Source organism: Anser brachyrhynchus, assembly GCF_964034855.1.
Source record: "Anser brachyrhynchus genome assembly, chromosome: 12".
Classification (NCBI taxonomy): domain Eukaryota; kingdom Metazoa; phylum Chordata; class Aves; order Anseriformes; family Anatidae; genus Anser; species Anser brachyrhynchus.
The window spans coordinates 8,720,903-8,741,203 of NC_137707.1; the positions used below are offsets into that span (position 1 = coordinate 8,720,903).

At 34.4% G+C, this 20,301-nt stretch overlaps 1 protein-coding gene across 2 annotated transcripts in view; it reads left to right on the plus strand.

Moving 5' to 3' along the window:
- The window catches only part of LOC308176731 (uncharacterized protein), a 583,853-nt gene that overhangs the window by 368,060 nt on the left and 195,492 nt on the right, over nucleotides 1–20,301 (plus strand). Inside the window, exons 13-14 of one of the 2 annotated variants that reach the window (XR_013938546.1) lie at nucleotides 7,955–8,096; nucleotides 11,530–14,213. The gene's annotated coding sequence lies outside the window, so the exon portion shown is untranslated. Of the gene's footprint in view, nucleotides 1–7,954; nucleotides 8,097–11,529; nucleotides 14,214–20,301 lie in introns of those variants that run through there. The other variant, XM_080552863.1, reaches the window with a different exon arrangement.

Genomic DNA, 20,301 nt, shown 5'->3' on the forward strand with positions numbered 1-20,301 from the left:
CTGTAGAGAGCTTATGCGCACCATTGTAATAAATTAACAGAGATCTATTTGATTTTTTTTTTTTGCTAAAAGTGAGAAGCCCCAAGAGTTTTGCATTACTTCATTTAGTGCTTGGTGAGGCTGTTTATATAAGACCTTCCCCTGCATTTTAAATCACTTATTGCTGCTTTGGCAGTGTCTGTTAGATTCCATTAGATTCATTAGCTCCTCTAAAGAGCATTGCTCTGTGGAAATAGCTGAAACAGCTGCCCTGTGTAATTTTGTTATTGCTTTAATTTACTCAGAATTCTGTTTTAACACTCCAGCTGTCAAATATAAAGAGGAAAAAACAATCAATATAAAAGCTTTTTCTACCTTAGTACTCTTACGTGTACAGTTTGTGGGAAGTGTAAGAAAATAAGCAAATGTAGCTTTTTGTTGTTTTCCAAGTGATTTCTTGGAGCTGTTGGAAATAGCACTTCTTAAAATGCAGTCTGTGGAACAGTACTCTGTGGGCTGAGTTCTCCTCTGCCAAACTACTTCTCTCACACAGTGAAACATCTGTCAGTCTCGAAGTGAAGCTGCATTCTGTCCAGTACCACTTGTTCACTCTTAAGTTTTGGCCAAATAGTGGTCACAAGGTCTCGACATGTGCTGTGCTAGATCTTTAAAGCTTTTTAAAGCAGACACATGGGGTATGGTTTCATTGATCATCTTGGTGAGGCTTCAGAAATATTGCTGAAAATGGGTCAATCCGTTTTGTAAATTTCCTTTGATATCTTAACAAAATGCTTCATGTGTAAAAATGTGTGTTTTTTTTGCTTACAAGAATACAGATTTCTGTGAATGCTTACTTTCTATAATTCCAACCAGACCATCTATGGAGAAAATGCAGGAAATGTCCTGTCGTTGTTGAATACTGATTAGAACTATAAAGCTACAGTACAGGTTATACCAATGACAACTAGTCTGGCAGCAATTCAGGCTCAGTATCTCTCACAGAAACTATGTGATGCTGATTGAATAATATCAACCTAAAATTTGGCTCCTTGTTACAGATAACTTAAAAATACAGCTACAAAAGGACTAAATCCACATCAGAATGGACAATTTGTTTCTTGTCTGTTAAAGAAACAAACAAACAAACAAGTTACCAGTCAAAATACAGTTCTTATCTTGCACCTTGATTCTGCTCCAAAATAAAATTTTTACTGAAATGAGGCAATCATCTTTAAAGGAATTCTAAGATGAGTCTAAGTCTAGTCTTGTTCTATTCCGGGCTTCTGCCTGAAATCTAGGCAAGTAAGCTCTAGTAGTTCAGGGGTGCATTAATTAACTTTCTCCCCAAACTATTTTAAGTAGGCTACTAGTAGGAGTCACTGGGGAAGTGAATCCAGAAAATGTCTTCAGCCAATTAGAACAGTTTGTGGGTAACTTCTGGAGAGGAGAATGTGTGCCTAGTCTTTTTATAAGTTTTACAAGATTATTTAAGATAAATTGAATATTGGACACCAATCAGACAGATGTTTCCCTTCCAAAGATATCTGGGACAGGTAGTGAGACTTCATAAGACTGACAGAGAGATTATTTTCGTTTATAAATGTTTCTTGTTCTGGACTGGAGCGTGGAATAAAAATCATGATCTGCATAAATGGAAAAATCTGATCATGTATTTGGAAATTTAAATCTCTTTCAGTGAAACATCTCTAGATGATCTTGTTAAATTATGCTGCAGTTTGTCCAGCTGCTGAAGATGATTACTGACAGTTAATGACTAGAGTACATAGAGTGGTTGTATTTTAGAGAAGAGGCAAGCACTGCACAGGAACTATTGCTACCTCTGCCTCCCCCACACCTGTCTCCCTTTAGGTCTTCCTTTTTTTTTCTTCCTTCCTTTTCATGTTTTCAGTGCTCATGCTGTGCTGAATGCTGGTAAGGCAATACTTGATCCAAAAACAAGTGGCCACTTTGTATTTCTTAGAATTTCTAAACATTTCACTTTGGAATACCAGAAATGTATTTGTAGCACTATTCTGTTTCCCTGGTGGACTTTCAGAATTTTGCAGGCTAGCTGGATATCCTTATCTGTTTCATAGCCTTTTTTCTCATCTGAGTAACAAAATTGGCAATATCATGCTATGTGATTATATATTTATAACATAAATAAAGGTTCAAAACCTAAGGGTTTGAAATGAACTGCCCTGGAAAATAAGCATAATACATATGTCTACATTAAATGGAATAAAATGATAGACACAACCACTTCATGAATGATCGTCTAAAGGTTTGTAAATCTCAAAGCACATCAGGGAGTTGTTTGGTTCATATCAAAGCTATATATTAAAGCCTGCACCTGTATTTATTTTGTGTATTTTGCAGTGGCATTTTCTCGGTCTCTTGGTGCTGGGTGTGACAGTGAATACAGGTGGGCAGCTTCTGATCTATTCTTTGGTATAGCACTCCAGGATCTGGTCCAGTGACTATATTTTCTCTATTTCCTCTTTTTGTTTTATATTGGAATTTCTTTGTGAATATCTTCACATACAGTGAATCATATTTATTCAGCTCTTTTCTGTCAGCTCTTATCATTTGCTTGTAAAGATATTAGATTATTAATCAATGCTTCTGATGAACCATACTATCTGTAAATATTATTTAGACAGATAATGTGAAAGTGAAAATACCTCTATAAAGTTTGACTATTAATAAAGGAATTCTAAAGTTATGTTAGTGTAAAACTCTAAAGCAAATTACTGAAGTCAAAGCAATAGTTCATGAAAATATCAAATTCTGAGACTTGCATGGTGACTGGAGGACAGTAAGTTCAAGTCCAGGCTATTCCATAGTAAGGAAGAAACAAAATGCCTTGATTTATTAAGCTTTTCAGAATCTCTTACGAAGACAGACCCAGTTATTTTGATATTGTGCATGGCAAATTTCCCTAGACTGTTGTGAAAACAGAATTGCTTTCTTTCCAGTAGGCAGACTACCAGTACTTTCTTGAACAAAATTACCACTTCAAGCACCACCAGCCAGTCGTTGTGCTTAAAGTTGCTGTGCATTCAGTAAGTAAAGTGAAAATTCTGGAATGCTGATCTAAAAAGATATTGAAAAGCTCTTATAATAGAAGATATTGCTCTTCCCTTGGAGGGCCAAGCTTCCTAAGATTACCATTATCCCTATTACCTGAGTTTCAGCCTATCCATTTTCTGTTTATGTCTTCAAAATTAATTCATGGACTTTTCAGAATCATACATGTGTTTTCACATACCAAGGCCAGTGAATTAAGAATGCTGCTGTTGTGCTTCCTTCTGGATAAACAAAAATTTTCCAAATTATTAAGTTGACTTTAAAAGCTTTTTCTGATATTAGAGTGATGCAGCTTAGAGGATACACAGAGAGACATTTTACTTCTCATCATTAAGAAGTCCTCAAATGTTAAACTTTATATTTCTACTGTCAGCTGCAAATGTTTATTTACATCTTCCTCAATAGCTGTCATGTTAGTGACACCCTTTTCTTCCTTTTTTCTTTAATTACCTTTCAACATATAGTCTTGAAGATTAAAGGCCACATGCCTTCTTTCAAAGGTCATGCTTAACTGGCAGAGATGTTCATTACAATTTTCTGAAAGTCAACTCACTTGTCTTAGTAGATGAGTATGTTGTCATAACATAAGCATGCAACACATCTGTAACTAGTATATTTTGTAATTTTCTGCTCTGCAAGTTTCCAGACATGTTATCTTTTAATATTACTTCATTGTCAGAAGACTCAATATGTTCAGAATTAAGGTTAAGGTATTTTTATCTTGAATAATCCAGAAATTACTATGAACTTAACTCAAGTACATGCACTTAACTCAACTACATGCATGGATATAATTTTTTTTTATTTTTTTTATTTTTTTTTACCCTGTTCACCCTGTTCATTTGTTTTTAAACAGACTAAATCAAGGCACTCAGTCTGTGGCTCCAGGCAAAGCCTAGCTTAGGATTCTCTGTTTTGTTGGGTATATAATATTTTTTCCCATGTTGTTGTTTTTTTTCTCTGTTACTTGCTAACAGCTAAATAAGCAGGCAATGATGCAAAAGAAAAGCATGCCACTGAGAATTAATTGCATATGCTATAACATTGTCCAGTCTTTGCTATTAGGATAAACAATTAGAAAATCAAGTGGCACTCTAAATACCGATTTAACTGGTTTCCTCAGAATTGTTGTTGCTGATAATCTCAATATTCTTTGCAGCATTAGTTAATCACATCCCTTGTTTGCAATAAACTCCTCTAAGATTGTCAAGGGACAAACCGAGTATAGAAATTTAAGATATTTAACACTGTAAGGGTTCACTGGTCTGAATGAGTTAGAGAATTTGGAGAGAGTTAATTATCAATTTATACGTGCTGCAAATTCATCTTTTCCTAGCTCTGTGGGACTCATGAAGTGTTGATCATGGTTTCTTGTCACCGCTAGACCAACTGGGGAAAAAATAAAACCAGAGAGGTGGTTTTACACATGATGAACTGTGATTGACATTTAGCATCCCCAGGCTTATCATGTTTAGAAAGGAACTTTAAAAAGGAATGCTATCATACCATTAAAGTTGGGTATTAAAAACCTAACAATGCTTTCTTGGGTGATTGGCATATCTTTTAGGTAACAGTGATGAATGTATGTTTAATTAAATTTTTAACTCTCAGAACAGCCCTCATCTCTCAGTAGCAATCCATATACAATTTGTTGAAGTTACGTTTGTTATTTTTAATTAAGTACTAACGGACAATTTATTGACCTTTTAGGGCAACTTATGTATACCAGTCAGGCTGTAAACTTCATTTTATATGACGTATTACAATGGCATAATCACAATTGAAATTGTATATGAATATGTAATTTTTCATAAGCTGAAATAGCGCACTACATTTAAAATTTTTTATTGAACTGCACTTTGTTAACTTGAATTTCATTTTCATAACCTTTGGTTCATGCATTTTCATGTGGAAATATCATGGGATAGTCTAATTGTACTTTCTGAATCTCTGTGGTTTTAATTTATGAACATCTTCTGGCTTTTTCTTTGAATATTGGTTTAACAAACCCTACGTATTTGGGAAGTTCCTATTGTGAAGATGGTGTAAAATTATTTCCCAATGTCTCTTGTATGCTATGCTTAATGTGTGCTGCTTCTGGCAGTGTAAAATATTAAGTATTTTGCAAAAAAGTATGCCATAGTTTTATGGACTTTTTAGTTTGATCATAAAGGTTCAGATATTATCCAGTGTATGCCATTCAAGCAGTAACTTCAAAATCTGTGTGATAGAATATAATATTGATAATAGTTTCTGTCCTATTAAGAATTTCATTGGGAAGTGCACTGGGATGTGTGTATAGGTGTGTATATACAGACATAATTATTTTATAAAGCTGCTTACCAGATAATATGAATATTTATTCTCTTGTGACTATAGCCAGACATAAAAGAAAAAAAAATTACAGAAAATGAAAGTCCTGAAAATTCAATATTCAAAATACTTGTGATAATTTTATTAATAATGTTTGGGCTAAGAGTCTATACTTACTTTACTACTACTCAGCAGTCTGTATGGGAAGCACACTGATGCTTATTTTGTTAAGAATGTTGGTTATGATTTAAACAATTTCTAAAATCTTTTGACACTTTAAATGGGGGCATATGTTTTCATAAATTTCTCTGGATACAGCTAGAAATGTCTTGACAGAGATATTTTACTTCCGTCTTTGTTTAAAATGCAGTAATTAGATTTAATTCTTTAGATGGGTTCTTCATAGAGGGTATCACAACTGAGTCCCTTTAAAGATTAAAAAAAAAAAAAAGCTGTGTTCGATAAGTTCTTGAGCTTCCATTTTTTTGAATTTACAAAAGCTGTAAGACTGATTCTTACAGCATACTTTCAAATGGCTTTTATGTATATCAGTTCTTTTAAATGCTTTATTTGCACAATTATTTTTCCCAAATGACTTCAGAATTATATAACATATTAATAAACACTAATTCTGATGTTAAATAGGTCTCAAAACTGAAAAATGAAATTCCCCTTGCTCACAAGTATCAAGTAGCTTGTAAGCCACTTGCTTGTTATGCTTCCTTTAGAAATGCTGTTATTAAAAAAATAAATAGAAACTTTTGTTTTTATATGTTTACTGAGGCAAAACTTTCATATTGTCCAGTTTTTGTACAATAGTATATTCATTCCACTTCTGTGATGAAAGAAACATACATTTAAAATAATCTGTTCTGAATCCATTTTCCAACTGAATGGAATGGAGGGGGAAAAAATAAACTGTCAATTTCAAATGTGTCTTATCCTTAATTCAAGAATAGGCCTTATCAACCTGCTAGTTTTGTCTGTTCATTTGCTGATAAATAGAAAAAAAAAAAAAAGTGTATTTTAGACAAAGAATAGAGAACCTTCCAAAGATATCCATGAATGTGAATATTTTAGAAATGTTTGAAGTCCAATTCAGTTCCACACTGACAGAGTGGTATATTTTGGAAGGAACATAGCTCCAGAGCCCCTTCTGAGACATTGTTCAGCTATATTTGCTTTCCAAATACTTGATAACCACCCACATGATTTATAATAATCACACTGTTGTTTGACTTGGAAGAGGAAATATCCTGCCTCCTAGAAACACCTCCTCAGTGGCCAACAGTAATGGCATTGCAACTGCTTCTCAGCCATGTTCAAAGACCTGAAGACAATTTTCTGGCAGCTTCCTTTAAAAGATATTGCTGTTCTAGGATTCTAGGTATTTGTTAAATAGATTAAAGGAAGGCAATAACCGCTTATTTATTATGAGGATATAAGAAATATATGGAGGAAGGTCAGAGATGTGGTTTCTATGTAGCATTTATTTCCCAACAATGCAGGAATATGAAAAACTAAACTACTTAATGCATAACAAGTGCTCTAAAAGAAGCACAAATTAATAGTTTGGACATATGGTCCTTCTCTTATGCTGAATTCCACTGTTACAACACAGGCTGTAAGAGCTTTCTTTGCTGTGGTTATCTCTGGAAAACTTCATAATTTCTTTCCATAGGTTAATATTTTGGTATATTTATCTTATAGCTCTTGTTCTTAGTAGTAAAACGATCTATCAAAAATTATGATGGTATAATCATCATTGACAGTGCATTTTCTGCCATGAATATCTAGCTCTTAAAATCTGAAAATATATATATAGTTTGTTATATTATCCATGGCATTTTAGATGGCAATGACTAAGATCTGTGAACATGGGATATATTTCACTCCTTCCTCACTGTCAATTATCATAATTGCATTTATGCTTGTTTTCTTTCTGCCTTTTTCTCTTGCTGTTCTTAATGGCTACTGTCACTTGTATGAACTAGAAACCAGTCAACATTTTTGTGTCAATCCAACTTGTTTCTTTTCAGTTATCTATTAGGTCAATGCTTTGTATTTTGTTGTTTGTTTGTTTGTTTGTTTTTCTTTTACATGCTATATTTATATGTTTGTTTTCTGAAGCAATTTGAATATTGCACATGAAAGGAATTTGGATATTGCACATATTGTTTAAGTATTCTCAAAATTGAATAGAATTGTTCTTTTATTGAAAATATTGAGTTTTGGAGAAAAGAACTAAAGAATGTTTCTCTCTGATATACCTAAAAGATGTGTGGAGGGCAGCTTACCAGAGGACTGTAATTGTTTTGAATAATGATATTTTTGGGGAAAATATCAAGTCTGGAGAAGATAAACCACAAACTAGTTGTCAATTCACATAATCTAAGTGATGCACAGAAGAAAATACATATAGAAACACACAGATGAGCATTTTGTAGATTTTTATTTCATCTTTTTAAAGGCAAGTCTCTTAAATTAGTATTTGAAATATTCATATAATGCTATATATTCTGAATATGCAAGATACTCAAATAGCCCATTCACGCTTTATTGTGTTTTGTAGTTCATCAAATGGCAGTAGTTTGGCACAGAAAACATAGACCTCATAAAAATTTTGATAGATGCCAGTGGAAAGAACAAAAAAAAAAAAGACGATACTGAAAGCTGAAGTTCTATTATATGTGACTGTGAAGGAGACTTAAAAGGTAGGTATCAGAAACTTTTTGAACTCTACAAGAAAGATTGTAATTGTGCCTGATTCATTATTCATCAAAGAATCCATCTGAAAAATATTCTTGAAGGTAAGTGCATCTAGTCTATAAAATGTTAAGAATAAAACAGCCATTCTGATAGTTATTGGATAATCTATTACACACCTATATTTATTTGTTTATACTCTTGATCTTATTTTTCATTTCCAATACACTGTTCTTCAAAGAATCATGAAGTTTCCTCAGGATGTTACAAGATACTTGCAAGATGTCTGTAAGACAGTCCTCAAAATTGCTGAAAATCTTGATAAATCTAAATAAATATTTTCAAAAGGCAGTGCAACTGGGAATAGAGAGTAGTTAAATGTTCCAATGATTGCACAGCTAATACTATTCTCATAGCACTATGTCTGGATATAGATCTTTACCTCCAGTTTATGGTGTTTTCTGTCTTGTGTGTGATAGCACTCAGGGCTGTGAGGATGAATTGATCATTCCTTTCACAGTGGGTCAAGACACAGATAGGAAACACCATGAGTCCCATCTCATAAAGCTTTCATTCACAAAGACTTGGCAGTTGATGATTTATTCAATTTTAGATCAGGTACTTTCATATTACTGTGTGACTAAGTCTTTTGTAATCCATGTGTCATGCTTCTCTTTAATCAGAGCTGATCTGCAATTTTGTATATTTCTAGTTGGATCTGATTTATTTTTTTCTGTTATATTTCAATAATTTTTCATTAATTACATAAGATGGGAAAAGTATAGAAAAGGAAGATTTTGTACTTGCTAAAGCACAAATATCTTTGACAGTCTAGAGTCAGGAGATGTAGCAGGATTATGGACAAATGAAAAGTGTTTGACTAGGTGAAGAACGGCTAATGTGTAATTTGTTATTGTTCATAAGGTCAGTTTGCTACACTGTCTCATTCACTGTTCCAAAATCTGAAAATGTGTTGTTGGTAGAGAAGAATTCAAGCTGCCATGCTTGGATCTAGTTTTTCAAAACGTCATAGTTTGAACTGAAAATATCTGGGTTGACCTATACAAGGAACTAAAGGCACCCACAAAGATAAAAAACTTGAATTTCCAGGAGCTTGTAGATTCACTGATGAAGATAGAATTTAGGTCTGAGATCTATTCTATCTTTAGGACATTGTCAGACATGATTTGCTGTTCAAAATTCACTTCCAGGTTACAGCAACCTTCATGAATTATTCTAGATTTTTTTTTGTGCTATGTTAGAAATCTCTGTTAAAAGTAATTCATTAATTTTCACATGATTTAAAAACATATGCAAATCAACTATAAAGATAATAATATAAATACTTAATTAGCTTTAAACTGTTTAAAGAAAGAGGTAATAAATTAGAAATTACGAAGAGAAATGACACAGATTCTTTAGAAAACACTCTTTTCTCTTGGCAGAAAATTCAACAATTGTAGTCAGCCAAAAGGGAGGAAAATAGACTAAAAAAGGTTGAAAATGCACGAGGTGACATCCAACAAGGTGAATTAAACATATCTGAAAAAAAAAAAGCATTTCCAAATATGCCTTCTTTGATGGTTAGACTGGTATACACAATACACTGTGTGTTAACCACACAGTTTCTTTTGTTTGTATCATACAGAGCCATGAAAGCCAATTTACTTTTTAAACTAGATCAATTTTCATTCCTAAATGAGCTGAGGTAGGGTCACTCATCAGTAAACCTCTGTCAAACAATCTTTTTTTAGAACGTCCAGCTCTGCTCTTTAATGGCACCATTTTGAATTAGACCTTAATGTTATGTCACTTTAAATTAGCAGCTTTAGTTCGAACATAGCCATAAAGAACATTATCCAGCCAGGGTAAACAGTTTTCTATCAAAACAAATCAGTCTAGGTTAGAAATAGCAATGTCACTGACACACTTGTCTCTTGGTTTTCATTGCTTTACTGGCTAGATCTTTTTCAACTAGGCAAAAGCATTGTTTTAAGCAAAAAGTATGTCTTAATGTTACAAAACTATTGTTATCTATTTAACATAATATATGCAGAACTGTAAAAACATTGACTTGTTTTGCTTAGCATAATTCTTTTTTTCTAATTTATCCCATCAGTTCAGATTTCTCATAAATCAGGTCCATGCTGTTCCCCTGCCACCAGCGGCTGTTATGGTCATGCTGTGGTCAGCAACCCTAACCTGAGATAGTTCACTCCTTTTTGCCCCAGTGTCATTCAGCTCATCAAGTCACGCTAGGTTCTGACGGGGCAGCTCAGTAACACTATGCCAGACGCCATGTGAATCACTGAGGCTTCCTTAACGTTGTTGCAGGAAACCTGGTGACATCTTTCTCTTGCCCAAATAACATCTCCATTTATTTTCAGAGACATCCTAAGATGAATGTGTGGGTATACACATAATCGGATATTGATTTCTGTGCAAAATGTTTGTAATTTACTCACGGGAGAAATAATTTAAAGCAGTTTTCCTGGGGATAGTTAATTCCAAGGGATGAGTTATTGGTTTTGGAATTCTGTATCTTTATGTGGTGAAATCCAACTGAGAATGGTAGTGGGTGAGTTATTTGCCAGATGGCAAAATTTCTCAGGCTACTCAAAGATGATTGTTTATGTGCACTTCCTACTACATACTGCAGGGAAAAAAATCTGTAGAACCTGCAGTTGGCAATCAGCAGTCAAGGAAAAAACTCAGTTGAATTGTCATTTGTCCCTCTAAACAGTCCCTAGTAAAATGAACAGAACCTCTCTGACCTGTCTGTTAGACGAATAAGGGTTGCAATCAATGGAAATTAAATGAATGTAATTTTGGACTGAACATCTATTCCTTAATAAGGCAGAACTACATGGAATAGTGTTGGAATTAAAAATACATAGAAGATCTGATCTATCCTAAGAAAACAAAATCAATGTGAAAATCTAGTTCTTAACTTTATAATTACCAATTATGGTACTGACTTGCAGAAGAAGAATGAGCCAGCTGTTAAAGCACTAGGCCAGAGCTTCAATAGCTCAAATCACTCTGTGCTTTATCACTGACTTGTGGATTGAAAAAATCAGTGACACAAGTTGCAGGGGGAGACATGAACTTGTCAGTTTTTAAATGGAATTATTTTAAACTTTTCCTCCATTTACTTTTGAGCTTTGTGGAGGATAAAATAGAAGTTCAACACACAAAAAAAAAAAAAGTTTAGATTGAAAAAATAGGGAAGACAACAAGAAGCAGCAGAAATTGTGTCCGTATCTTGGTACTGGCACCAGATCTGGAAGCATGGGGGACTGCAGTGCAGATACTTAAGTTATCTGTGCAAAGATCAGCTCACACACACAAACAAGGTATTACAGTTGCAGAATACTGTTCTGCTGAGAAATAACAAGAGTAATTGTATATTAATTCTAACTCCCCTATACTTTCTCCTAGACCTAAGCAAGTAAGAAAAACCACACTGTTCTGTGAAATACTGGGTTAGTCTTCAGAGTTTCCCACTATCTTGGGGACATCTCCAGTGTGCTCCCTTCAGCCCTGTACCTCCTTCTGTCCTCCTGAATTCTCCTATGATTCACTGATTCAGTAGATTAAATCCTGCAAGACAGGAATGTTTTATGATTTCTGAAACTATAATTTATTGTGGCCACATTCAGCAACTGTAATAGTAGGTCTGTTATCATTAAATTTCTGGAATTTGTAAATATTTTCAGAATCTGATCTAAATAAACCTTCAAATGGCAGCATGGTAAAATCAGAGCCAAAACATTACTCATTACTGATGAAATCCATAATAACCTATTGATTTAACTATGATTGCATTGTGTAACATTGAATTTGGAACAAGTTGTTTGTGATGGGAAACTGAGTCAGCCAGAGCTGACTTATAAATTGAGGTGCTTATAAATTGACCTTTTGCCACAGTGAGAACAACCTTTAAAAGAGAGAGAGAGAGTAGTAGGTTTAATGACAATATAAGTTTGACTGCAATTGAGAGAAAGCTCAGCATGAATATGTAAGATAGAATACAGACAAAATGTTTTTTAAAAACAAACAAATACAAAAACCACACACACACACACACACACACAAAACAGACACTGAATTTTTTGCATCTAGCAGATTGGGACAAGTCATGAAAACTCAGCAGTTTTCTATGCTACAGCAAGCTTGGTACTACCTATTTTTAAAGATCTCTAAAATACATTTTTTACACAATTAATTTACCAAATGGATGAAGAAAACAGACCTTCTTTTTACTATCTGATTTTAATACCAAATGATTCATCTTGAGGTTTGCAATGATAGGTGAAAAAGAATAATATTTAATGTGTCCTGGAGAGTTTAGAAAAAAGAGAGATGCATCACTAAAGTCTGGAAGACATTACAGAGATACAAGAAAGATACCACCTTACTGTCACTGTTTCTAATTAACAACAACCTAACCATCACTGTTTCTAATTAACAGAGGAAAATATAGCACAAAACAGTACAAATAGCAGATGGTTATAAAATGCCATAAAGAAAACATGAGCAGCATGAGACCTGATTTTTCAATAATTCTAATTGTGCTAAAGACATTGGACAGCAATGCTTTTTCTGTTGGTAGAACTGAAGTGACAAATGATGGAGTGAAAAAGAGGAAAAGTTAGCAAAGTCTTTTTACCAATGAACTTTGTATGCAGTATCTTAACATTTTGGAGATCAGATGAATGTTTTTATTAAGGACCTGGGAAGGCTTTAGAGCAATGTTTCTTACAAGTTTAATATCTCTTGCTATCTTGAATGTTACATTTATATGGGCACTGTGTTTTGCTGTTCTAAGCTTAAAAATAGCAATCATTTGAAATGTTAGAAATTGATTAGTCTCTCTCTTTACATTTATTTAATGTATTCTACGTCTGGTATTCATATAGTAGGAAAAAAAATTACTTTTCAACTCCTGTGACTTTTATAATTTTCACATATATAAGATCCACGATTCATATTTTCCAGGCTACATAATAAAATGGAAATACAAACTTTGAGAACACAGTGGAAACAAGATACCAGCTTCTGACACCTTTTCCCCCGTCTGTGATTTATATGACAAGTGTCAATATAAAATAATAGGAAGAATTGTAAGAAACTTTAAGTGATGGAATAGCATGTGTTTGCGAAATCTGTTTTCTATAGCAAAGCTGATAATCTGACTGAATTCTGCTTGGTCAGCTGGTTTTAATAGGTCAATCTAATAGCTATTTTTTGATGGCTGATATTAAAGCAGTTGGTGGTGTCGGTCCTGTTTTGTGTCATGTAAAACATTGTTCTAACACTCCAGATGTTGGAAAAAAAATCAAAGGATTGGATGGGCATGGGGTTGCTCTTGTTTTTGCAGAGGCTTTCATGTCACATTGTTATTAGATCCACAATAGTCTGTTGTCAGAGCAGGTATGTCCATGATCTTATATGCTACATCACTGTTGTGTGTTTATTGCTCCTGTGCTCAGAAAAGACATTTTAAAATATATTTTATTTCACAGTTAGAATTACTCTGTGATAATTTGATGTGAAGTAGTAAAAGGCAGCTCCTTTTATGGAAGAACTGATTTTTTTGTGTCAGTCTCAAGACATACATTTCCAGCTTTGAATTCCTTGAGGTATAGAAAATAGTTAGTAAAAGATGTTTTGATTTCAGTGATAGCTCCCCAAAGAGATAAAGTGCAAGGTAATGCAAGGCCAGCTATAATATTAAGGGCTTAACTTATTGTTTTTAATCCAATGATCTTAATATATTTATTTCATATCTGTGGTTTGTCACATTTCATAGTAGTGTGCTTTTATTGTTGGACTACTTTCGATTTCTCTCCCTCTCTCTGTAAAAACACATATGGAATTCTTAGTAAAAATTCCTTAACACAAAAATAATTATTAGACATTAAATGCAGTAACGTTTCATGAAAGGATAGCAAAAGTTCTTAAGCAAGTAGTTTTTCTTCTTCTACCCATTAGGGGTGTTTTGTCACGAAAAGTCTGATCAATATTAGACAAATTACAAGAAGAACAGGCTCACATAGATGTGCCATATTCATATGGAAATACAAAGTATTTCTGCAGCTTTCCCAAGTTCCAACATGCTTTTAAATAACTCATTAGAGTTATCCCAACACCACCAGCTGCAAGAACAGAACAGATTTTATTCTTCTTGGTGTCTCTTGAACCGGCTTATCTTTGCCTTTAAAACTGTCAAAATATTTTGACAGATGCAGAATCCAGTTCCAGATGTTTCATCAGTTTATAGGAAAAATTACCAAGTTTTTTATTGTCAGAGAAGGTCCATTTCAGTTAAATAATCTTTGCTGCAGTAGATGGAGAAATGTGCTCATTTTTTGTTAATTTCAGAGGAAGCTATATTCTGTTTCATATTTACAAGTTCAGGATCTTTTCTAAATCAGAGAAAAAATAACCACTTCCTTTTTTTTTATACCACTTCATAAGCATTAATCTAAGCAAACTTCTGTCAATTTGGTTTCTTTCTGCAGTAAGCGACTGTATTCACGACAGTGCAGTTGCAATTCCAAACAAGAATGGTTGTTTTAAACTGCCTGTTGTCAGGCAATAGAACCTATCAGCAAGAAAACATCATTGAGCCTGAAAGCAATACACCTGGCTGTGTTTCTCTTCCCATACAACATTATTATTTTGCACGTGATTTCTATCCCGGCCACTGTGGAAAGTATATGAAAAAGCTAGTGGAAAGATGCCATAGTTACTGGTGTTATTAAGAGCAAATCACAGATTTATAAAAAGGCAATTGTATATTAGAGTTGAAGAAAAGGAGTATGGATGTTGCAGTACATGTAATGACATCAATAAGAATGTCTTTCAGGCAAGTCATACAATACAAGATCTTCACATGCATAAATTTGTGGGTTTCTTTTATATTCATCATCTGTTTTAAGCAGGAAAAAAAGACTTCAAATCACCTTAAGTAGAAAGAAAAACAGCACAGTCAGTTAAGAGCCAGTCTAACTATCTCATCAATGGCAGTTGCAAACCATAAAGCAAATCAAATCAACTTTTTAAAATGATGAAAGCAGATTATGAACATGATAGTTATAATTCTCAAGCATGTACTGGGAAGCAACACCAGGTAAGCAGTAGGACAAATTTATGAGCAGTTTCTCAGTAGTATGTACTATCATTAATATGATTTTAAAAAGCCTGTGAGCCAACATACGTTTTTATTATCTCTGCATATGTAGGTTGTGCTTCCTATTAAAATCACAGCAACCCTAAAAAGTGTCGTGGTAGCACTGTAAAGGCCACCCTTCATGTAGGCATACTTGTGATTTTGTATTTCCCACTCAGAGTATGTTCACTGCTTCCCAGTGAGTATCAGTCATGTTACATCTAGAAGGCAATGGTAGAATGTCACAGTTTAAGGAAGTCATTCATTTCTGGTTACCCAAGTACTATTGGTATTTGAGAACCTTAAAAGGTTATACAAAAAATGTATAATAATTATTATTAGGAGTCTGATTATTATTGGAGTCTGTTAGCAGACTGAAGAGAACTCATTTTGAAAAGAGGTGTGTGCATCATATTGTAATGTAATTAAATATTTTCTAAACAAGCTCATTATCATAAGTATATTAACTATACTATAGATTTGGTCTCAATCAGATTTTTCTACCATTTTCTGTATGTTGTAAATTGATGACTGGTGGCATTTTCCATAAAATATAGAAAATTGCCCAAACTAATAAAGTTAATGTTACCCATCAGGTACACCCACTCCCTTGATTTCTTTTCTACACCTTCTAAATGCAGAGAAGTTTGATGGTTTGTACCCCTGCACAGTTATCTGTCTTTCTCTCCAAATGCTACAGTACTGGCCCTATAAAGAGTGGTAACTTTTTTAATGTGCAATATGTTGAGTAGGTGTTTTGCTGAAGTACTAGCATATTAAACAGTCAGCACAGTCCCATTTAAAATAATTAGGATTAATTTTCTCTAGCTCTCATGAAAACAAAAAGAAAATTATTTGTAGGTACCTGTACAGTGCCAGCTTAAGTATGATAGACGAAAGTCATTACAGTTAATTTAATTTAAACAAATATTAGCCAAGACTTTGCCAATGTGACAAGTGGCTTTCTGTTCACTATTTTTGTGAGTTCAAGTCAAAACACATCTTCCTCCTTAGAAAAAGCTCAGCACTCCTTAAAATGGATGATACATGTAGTAAGAGCATTTATCATTGTGAAAAACTTTGATCTGAGAAATTTACAGATAGTCTTTGAGAGCCGTGCAAGCCAAATCTTATCCAAACTAAGACAGGTTTTAGAAATGAATGCTGATATTTTTCAGGTATACCTAAGCTATTTATAACAAATGAGATGATTATTTAAGAATTCCATGAAAGAAAAGAATTGTTGAGTTCAGAATTTAATGAAGGTCCATTGAAATAGAAGTATTGAAATAAAGATTGAAGATTTTGATTCTTGTTTAACAGTGATCTATATAGTTCATACATTGTTTTCCTAATGTAATACATTAGGAGTAAAAAAACTTCAGAAACATTTTATGCTTAGTATTAAAAAATAAGTTAGGAAGTAGTTGGAGAATTGAATATATCCATCAATCTTTTAAAACTTTGGAGGTCACTTCTTTCCTTGCCCTTTAAAGTAGGAAAGCCTTCTGAAAAGCTAAGAGTATGTTGTGGTCAGAGGAGCTGATTAAATAAATATCCATTTACTCTCCCAAGCCATAAGAAAAGAATCCTTGATCTTTTCTGACTCATTAATAAAAACTTCCTGGGCCCTGATTTGACATCTGGCCCCTGATTTTGACAGCTACACAAATCTTAATTTTAAAGGAATAGCAGCAATATTTGGTGCCCATGAGCCCAGATTTGCTGTAGATTTCCAAGTAGCACAAAGTGCAAAACATGAACAAGAAATGACAGTATAAATAGACTAGCTAAAAGCGCAAGCTAGACTAATTAATTAATAAACTGGCAGCTTAAAGTTTGAGATTTCAATTACAAAGATGAGAGAGAAAAGAAATGCTCTCTTTTCCCCATTGTTTGTACTAGAGCAGTTTCCATTCTACCTCAACAACTAAAAATCATTCTTAAATGGAAAAGCTCATCTTCTCATAATTTACATACAGCACTACTGTGTGTTGTTAAATCTGTTAGACTCCCCAATGCCTATTATTTTTTGTGATTCCCTATCTTTTTACTATAAAGCATATAAAATAGCATCCTTGAAGCTTGATTTTATTTTATTTTTAGCTCTTCTCAGCATTAGGGTTGTTGGGACTGCTGACACTCCCTATGGCTACGTTCCTGGAGAGCAGCCAGCATTAGCAGCGTTCGGTCTTCTCACAGACCACGTCACCCCTTCACCTCCCACCATCCTGTCATTCCTCATTGCAACAACAGAAACAAATCTCCTGTCTGTCACCAACTTCTAGTTTGTCTCCTGATGGTGTTTCTTTTCTGCTGCTCTTGTCTCCTTTCCCGCTGTTTCCTTTATCATTTCCAACTCATTTCTATTCTTCCCTAACTTAATATACTGTTATGTCAGGAGACATGAGTTGGCCTTGTTACTCCTAGTTCTACAAGTATTTCTCCATGTTCAGGTGAGATTTGATTTTTCCCAGAAAAGTTGAAATGCATTGTTAGTCTTCTAATTCAGTAGTCACTGGAGAGACGCTGAGGTGACTATGCAGAGAATTTTCCTTCAGCTTAATCTCTCTTATTGAAATCAGTTCTTGGAGGAAGAATCAATTCTTACTGAGAATGAGGCTTTTATTGATGCACAATGAGATTTTGGGGTGGAAGAAGCAAGGCAGGTATCTGCTGTGAATGATTTATTTATATTCTAGGCTTGATATATATTTGTAAATACAACAAGCCATTTTTGCCTTGGCTGTCTACTTTTGCCATCTGAGCTTGTGATATATGTACTGCATGTGTACATCTAAAATGTGTCATTTCTGCTCGGTAGTCACAGAAGCTGAGTCAATGCACAAAATCCAACAGATGATGCAGCTCCTACAGAAGCAGAAGTTGTTGGGATAATGCTCTTAATTGCTGATCTGTGTGTTGCTTAAACCAGAACTGTCTATTCTGCAGTCCTGCCAAGGAAAGAGGTAGCATCAGTGATGGTATTGTAACTACCACCCTAAAACACACTTGGCAACAATAGAAGTTTATGTTAGAGGATGTATAAATAACTACCGTACGTGTACCATTAGTACACATATTCTTGTGCTCATTGCTTATTTGTTGACATAGACACTTATATATCCTATGTGTTCATTACTATTGCTAAGATCTATGTGCTAAGAGGACAATTTTCAAAGACTGTATCCTGTTCTTGGTATGAGTAGATGTTGGTAAGAAGGCAATAAGGCAGGTGTACCTTTCAAATGTCTGGTGCCATATGTCCAGTGCAGTTCTCTAGCAACACCCCTCCAGGGGAAAAACATTCTGTAACAGAGAGGTTTCATACAAAGAAATCACTCAATGAGCAGAATTTACATTTTGTCTTTTGTGGGAAGAAAAAATTTAAAAAAAAGAGTTTTATGTCTATTTTTCAGTCCTCAGCTGCTGTATAGTACTGACTAATACTCAAGGTCAACAACTTCAGATCCAGGATGTTTATAAGATCTTGTGCCAGTCTTCAGTTCTACTGCTCTTTTAGAGCTATTGATGTTATGATATGACAGCCTTTGTCAGATTTTCTGTGTAAAATGTATTTAAAAAAAAAATGTAAATGTGTGTAAAATCTTCCCTCTAGAAGACCTAACCGTGGTGGCAGCTCAAACATTGCTGGGAATCTCAGCAGGCAGGTACAGTATACTGGCCTTTGTGCTGTCATGTGCCTGATATTACTGTCTCTTAGTGCAAGATGAGAGTTTCTAGGAGTAGGACTTTACTGAGATGACCCTCAGCAAAGTTGGGGGGGGGGGGGCATGGACCCTTCTACTCCCAGTGAAAGAGCCTGCCCTGAACTAGAAGCCAAGCACATGAAGGTGAACTCATTCTGTAGTTTTGCCTTCTTTCATGCTTTCATCCCGTCATGTATAGTCATCTATGATCCATAGTCATTCAGACTCATCTATGCTGTGTGCCTGTGACTGTGGGTCTGAACTTGCACTTTATCACAAGTTAACGTGAGAAAGCAAATTTACTCTTTCACTTGAAGCAAGCTTCAGACCACACTAGGGAGGAAATCCTGTGATGCGAATGGGTTGAGCAATGGCCATCTGATGTTCCCATATCGTGCCCTTGCAGCACCTCCTCCAGAAGGTTTCACAGTGCTTTGGAGACAGAAAATTGAAAGAAGCCTTTTTAACATCAAATATTGCAAGTTCTGCATCAAAACAAACAACTTAGTCATCCTTTCTCAGTTTTGTGGGCTTTAAGTACAGTAGAAAACTGTTCTCACTCCCATCATAAGGTCCCATTTTTTTAATGCTGCACAATGCCCTGTACACCTGAAATCAATGTTGTCTTCTGTTGTCTAGCATTTTTCTCTCCTTTTGGAGATAAATATTAATAGCTGTAACCATGGATATTCTTTTTTATCTGACATGGCACAAAAGAAGAAAGCTTCTCCAGATCAACTTGACTATTGACCTTGATGCGTCTTTCTGCAACTACTGTCACCATAATTCCAACACTGTAATTAAATAATATATATGTATATATATTTGAAGCAAGGTAATGTTATTCAAACTCAAGAACAAGAAAAATGAGATAAAAAAATGATAGATTAACTTATTTTTTTTATCTTATGTAGCAAGGGTTAACCAGAAGCCAAAAATGTTACTACAGGGTAAAATCAGTGTTGAAGTAGTGTCAACCCTTGAATTTATTGAAGTGAAAAATCTATTTACTGTGAGAGGAATGATAGTTCTGTTGGGAACGGGAGCCTTAAATGAACAGACGTGAAATGGGAAAATGGTTTGGAAATGAGCATAGGCTTGCACAAGGCCTTACTTTGGTTATTTGTTCTCTACATCCGTCATGTATAGTGATTATGCTTTGTTTAATAACAAAGACAAACTCTATTTTAGCACAGCTGTTCTCTTACTTTCATTTTTCTGCAAATAAAGCCATTTAGCAGGTTTTTTCTTGCTGCCCGCTCTTCTAGTAAGAAGAAATGATTGCCCCCCATACCTTCTCTTTCTTTTCATTCCAAGTCGTAATGA